Here is a 6,062-nt window from a genome sequence, read left to right as displayed (position 1 = left end):
GTTGAGCCCTTCCGCTGCGTAAAGCCTGCTCGACCCGGAAACACAATTGGTTTTAAAACTCTTCACCCCGCGGAGGGGCGGGAGAAACTGATGCCCGGGCACTGGCGGTCGGCTTCTCAGTTGCTAAGCGACGAGGCCGGAGCGCGCGCGCACCGGGGCCGCCCGGCTGTACCAGCGGGACTCGGTGGCTGCCGCTACGTCGTGGCCGCAGTGCAGACCCAGGGAACGCGCCGCGCCCTTCTGGATCCTTCTTTCTTAGCCCGAGCGCTCGTGCCCAGTCTAGGGTCGGGTGACGAGGGGAAAGATTTGCAGAGACGCTTCTGTGGAGGGCGTCTTGGGGCCTTGTGTTTTCCTCACTGCGGAGGCAGGTGAGCCCAAAAGCCAATGCCAAAGTTTTTTTTTTTTTTTGGTTGTTTTTGGTTTTAATCCTTAGAGTTCCAGAATATAATTGGAGCGATCCCACATTGCCCTTTCCTACCTGGGTGCAAATCTCAGCGGATACCCGCGATTTTGCCAGTCCCTTTGGGCGCTGTGTTAGGACAGCAGCTTCCTTTCTGGAGTGTGCAGTGTCCACAAGTTCTCGTCCCCTCGCCACTGTTTAGATGCATGTCTTCAAAGTTAAATTGAAAAAGTAAATATCTAAGTAAATATTCAGTGTCTGCTTTGGGGAGGTGAGCGCCTCTACCTGGAGCTCACAGCCCACGGGTGTTAACTTGTTCTCTGAAGTCCTCAGTGAAGGTTGACACGTTTGCCCTTTGGAAAGTCGATGATCCTTATCCTACCTCCCTGACTCTTAATGGACAGCCTGTTTCTAAGACAAGCCAGTAGGAAATGCAGACACTGGTTATTACAGTCTGTCTCTGCTGGTGGAACAGCACAGAGGTGTACATTTAATGGTGTCCAAGAGAATTACCGTGATCTATCCAATCATATTTTATGTGACTATTTAAAGGAAGGTGTGATGTACTGAAATGAGCATGCGTGACATATGTATGTTACATAGCTTTGGTATAACTTCTGTTTTCCTCTGGTGATCGCCAAGTGTTATTTCCTTTATTTTAGATTTGGAAGATGTTGCAAGACCAACCTGAGCTTTCTTTGTTTCTTTTGGGGGGTAAGGGTGGGGGGAGGGGGTGTCACACCTGTCTGTGATCAGAACTTACCCCTGGTGGTGTTCGCCACAAATCAAACTTGGGTGTGCAAGGCAAAGCCAGTCTTACCCACTGTGTTGTCTCTCTGCCCTCCTGAGCTAGCATTTATGATAGAATTTTAATGCAGCTGAATAATTCAGTCCTCCTCCAACCACTAGTTTTGCTTTGGGAATGCTTTCCATGGTTTTCCTTTTATATTACTGGTTGCCTCTTCTCAGTGTTCCTTACAAGTTCTCTCCTTGCCACCTCTGACCTCTTAACATTGGAGCAGCCCTGTTCTTTTTCTATTCTTCTCTATCTACAACTTAATCATGTAAACACATGATTTTACAAACCACCGTCAAACCTTATCCCCCTGCAGTTTGTATCTAGACCTGATTTATACTCATTCCCTCTTGATTTTCTCATTTGCTTTGATTTCACTATAGTACTTTCTACTGTATATTGAATTTCAAACTAACACACCACACCTTTTGATAAAGTTAGTATCAAATGACCTGGGGTTTCCCCTGTTCTAAGGTGTTGGTTGTGGGTGCAGTTATGAGTTTTCAAATGGTATAGTGGTAAAGGGACTGGAGCGATAGCACAGTGGATAGGGCATTTGCCTTGCACGTGACCAACAGGGTTCAATTCCTCCATCCCTCTCGGAGAGCCCGGCAAGCTACCAAGAGTACCCTGCCCGAACGGCACAGCCTGGCAAGCTACTTGATGTATTTGATATGCCAAAAACAGTAACAAGTTTCACAATGGAGATGTTACTGGTGCCTGCTAGAGCAATTCAATGAACAACGAGACGACAGTGCTATGACAGTGCAATGCTACGATAGTGGTAAAGAGGTGATACTGGTTTTGATGAATACTGGTTTATCCAAGTGGGCAGGTTTAACAAGTTGCTTATGTTCCTAGGGTAGGTGTTTGGGGATGTAGCACTATGGTAGGCCCTGAAGATTCATACATTTTTATTTTTTTTTATTTATTTATTTTTCATACATTTTTAATATGATAAGTTGCTGCCCTTTTGGAACCCCCAGTGTCAAGGAATACAGAAAGGTCAATTCATAATGATAACTTGATGTGACTGCTAGTAATGGGGGAAGTGTAAAGCTTGGCTGCCAGGGCTTTACAAATTTCTTTGTAAAGGAGTAAGCATTAATGGACGTTTTGGCCAGGAAGCTCAGGTTGGAAGTAGAAACAAATTTACAGTGTTGCAGGTAGAGTTTAGGGTTGACAATGAGACTTGTGAAACTCCTGATTTTTCACTTTTATGTTTTAAAAAAAATTTTGAGCCACACCTGTATATAGTTAGGACATCCTCCTGACTCAGTTGTCAGGGATCTCCTCTTGCAGAGCTCAAAGGACCATATATGGCACTAGAATAGAATCAGAGCAGTTGAATCCGCTCTAACTCCAGTACAATCTCTCTGACCCTATTATTGAAAAAAAAATTGAGTTGGGGGCATACTCAAGGCCCTATGGTCAGGAACTACTCTGGCAGTGCTCAGGAGACCATCTGCATTACTGGGAATTGAACTGGGGCCTGCCATGTGCAAGGCAAGTGCCTTAACTTTGGTACTACCCAGCTCCTTGAATTCTTTTTTCTTTTTAACTAAAGCCCTAGAACTTTTTATTCAGGGCACTCTACAGATATTAATGATCTGATTCTTCTGTTTACATGTGGGTATTTATTTATAATTTTAACTTTTTTTAAATCTGTTTTTATTGATGTAGCATCGTTTACAACACTGAAATTATTGTTTTATACTTGTGTTGCAACTACACCACTCCCTCCACCATTTTCTCAAGATCCCTTTCCCCCTTTCTTCTTGTTTGCCTACTCGCTCATCTTCATAGCCTCCTGGTTCCCTGTTCTGTCAATATGTCTCAGGATTTGTTTTCATTGGAGATTGTCCAATCCTGTTCTTGGTTGTTTTACTCCACATATGAGCCAATAATATTATCTGATATTTGTTTCTTTGGTGGTGATTTTTAAAAAAAGTACATTTCACTTCAATTTGCATGATGCCTTCCAGTTCTATCCAAGTTGTGGTAAACTGTAAGATTTCATTTTTTTTCTCCTTGTGAAGTAGTATTTCATCATGTATGTGTGTATTTAATATATACACCTGTACATACTACATATTTATCCATTTATCTGTTCAACACGGTGTTTTCCAAGACACTTAGCCATTGTAAATAATGCTGTGATGAACTTAGGTTTGCATATTTCCTTTTAAATTAATGTTTTTGTGTTCTTAGGCTAGAGGCACAGTAGTGGATTCCCTGGGCTACATGGCAGTTCTATTAGTAATTTTTTGTTAAGTGTTCAAGTTGTTTTCCAAAGATGCTTAACCAGGCAGCAGTCACACCAGCAGTGAAGGAGAACTTCATATTGGCTACAGAAATTTTTGTCTATAATCTTGTCAGTACTATTGTTTTAAGACTTATTGATTTTTTTGCTATGACTTTTGATGCTTAGGGATTACTCCTGGTTCTGTGCTCCAGGGTAACCCCCGACAATGCTTTAACTCTTGTACGATCTTAACCCCTGTGCTGTCTCTCTAACCCCTGGTATAGACCATTTTTGCTGCTGTGAGCTGATAGCTCATTTGTTTTCATTTAAATTTCTCTGATATTCATTGATGGTGAATAGAGAATGATAGTCTCTGCATCTATCACTGTATAGTAGCACACTTTATTACCCTATCTAAAAAACATAGATCTGTGTACATATATACATATATATGTATATATTGTTCTTTTGAGTCATACCTGACTGTGTTCAGGGTTTACTTCTGGCTCTGTGCTCAGGGATCACTCCTGGCGGTGATGTGGTGCTGGGAATCAAACCCTGGTCAACCACATGCAAAACAGGTTCCCAATTTGCTGTTCTATCGCTCTGGCTCACACTCCCTCTTTTTTTCCTTTAAGCTGTGCTGGATATTCAACCCAAAGCCTCACAATGGAAGTGCTCTGCTGCTGAGCATCTCCCCAAAACCCTCACTTAAGCTATCAAAAGAGAAAAAGTAATTTTTTGAAGTAACAACAGATTTTATTTGGAGATTTTGAGGAAGGGCAGAAGGGAGAGAGACAGAGAGACAAAGACAGAGAGAAACAGAGAGAGAGAGAGAGAGAGAGAGAGAGAGAGAGAGAGAGAGAGAGAGAGAGTAGTGTGCTCAAGAGAGAATGCAGGCTTCTCCAAAGATGGAAAGAGAGCCCCCAGTACATATCTCAAGAGGGGAGATGGGGAACATACATGTGCTCGGGTACCACATGTGCTTGGCCATGTGGACACAAGCAGTTGGGCTCAGGCAGCAGCTCACTTCCGTTGTTCAAGTTGGCTTTTATAAGGTTTTTCCCAAGCTGCCCCATATGGGGATTCTCGCTAGTAAGATTTCGTTGCTAGGGTGGTTGCTAACAGGGTAGAGTTGGGAGTAGTTGATGGTTCTCTTTGAAATTTTTTTGCTGGCCTTTTAAAAATTTTTTTTAATTTTATTTTTATGAAGTTGTTCACAATAATTAATTACATTTACTATTCCAACATCAATCCCACCACCATTACACTTTCCCCCCACCATATTTTGAAGGTTTCCACCCTGACCCCAACCCCTGCCCCAAGCAGGATCTAAATAATTTATTTTGTATTGCTTGTTATGAATAGTCCACTAAAATGATCCAAATTTTCCTTAGAGGAAAGTGTGTGAAGATTGTTATGTCTCACCCTGGAGTCATTAAGTCCTTGTATAAGAGATTACTAACATATTGTTAAAGGTTGAGCCTTGTGTGCTATTTTTTTCTTTTCCCTAAGATTGGTTGTCTTCTATTTTACATCCCATCAAATGTGGTGTGCTACCCTTGGTACATCAGTGTTGTAGAGTATGAGATGTCGTGCGGCAGTGAATGTGAATTTGGCCACACGGTCCCTTTCCTGGCCTTTGTTCCTACTGGAGCTTATTTACAGGGTTCGATAATACTTTGAGGGCCAGGGATAGAGATAGGTGGTAGAATACTTGCCTAGCATGTATGAGAACCTGAATTTGATACCCAGCACTGTAAAGATTATATTAGCACTGATTATATTGGCCTTTTACATACACAACACACACATCAAAACTATTCACACTTGTGAGACATGATACCCCATTGTCATTTTGGTTTTTGTTTTCTTGATAAAAATTGATAATGAACACTTTTTGATATTCCTATTGGCCTTTCATATGTTTCCTTTTAGTAGCTGTCCATATCTGTTGTTGTTGAGCTGTGTGAAGCTTTATATGTCTTGTATGTTACCACTTCGGCTGGAGCTATAACACAGCGGGTAGTGCGTTCGTCTTGCATGCGGCCGACCTGGGCTCGATTCTTCCGGCCCTCTTGGAGAGCCTGGCAAGCTACCGAGAGTATCTCACCTGCATGGCAGAGCCTGGCAAGCTATCCGTGGCATATTCGATTTGCCAAAAACAGTAATGATAAGTCTCGCAATGGAGACATCACTGGTGCCTACTTGAGCTAATCGATGAGCAACAGGATGACAGTGATACAGTGTGACAGTGAATAATAAATTAATTGACATCCATCTATTCATGACCCCATTTCTATTTTACTATGTGTAGAAATCTCTCTATCTAGCTATGTAGTCTTTTTTGGGGGGTGGGGGGACTTGGGATTCTGGGTAAGACCCCGTTGTGCTCAGGGCTTACTTATTTCACTGAGCTCATGGATCACTCCCAGCAGTTTCCCGGGAGCCATACGCGGTGCCAGGGATCAAACCAGAGTCAGCTGTGTGAAAGGCAGTGCCTTAACCCATGTATTATCTCTCTAGCCTTAATGTTTAATTTTTATTTTTTGATGCCTCAGCCTACTGGTCACTTTTAAGTTTTGAATTTGAAACTACTCTATGGTGGGAAAACTTGAAAG

General features: G+C 42.4%; 1 protein-coding gene across 3 annotated transcripts in view; it reads left to right on the top strand.

Annotated features, from left to right (window-relative positions):
• The first annotated feature begins 101 nt into the window (after positions 1-101).
• The window catches only part of WDPCP (WD repeat containing planar cell polarity effector), a 326,531-nt gene continuing 320,570 nt past the window's right edge, over positions 102-6,062 (top strand). For all 3 annotated transcript variants that reach the window (XR_008627320.1, XR_008627319.1, XM_055121824.1), the window contains exon 1: positions 102-368. The gene's annotated coding sequence lies outside the window, so the exon portion shown is untranslated. The remainder of the gene's footprint in view (positions 369-6,062) is intronic.

This window comes from Sorex araneus, chromosome X, assembly GCF_027595985.1.
Source record: "Sorex araneus isolate mSorAra2 chromosome X, mSorAra2.pri, whole genome shotgun sequence".
In the NCBI taxonomy this organism is placed as follows: Eukaryota; Metazoa; Chordata; class Mammalia; order Eulipotyphla; family Soricidae; genus Sorex; species Sorex araneus.
The sequence above is the reverse complement of the archived record's forward strand: the minus strand, read 5'-3'. Positions and strand labels throughout refer to the sequence as shown.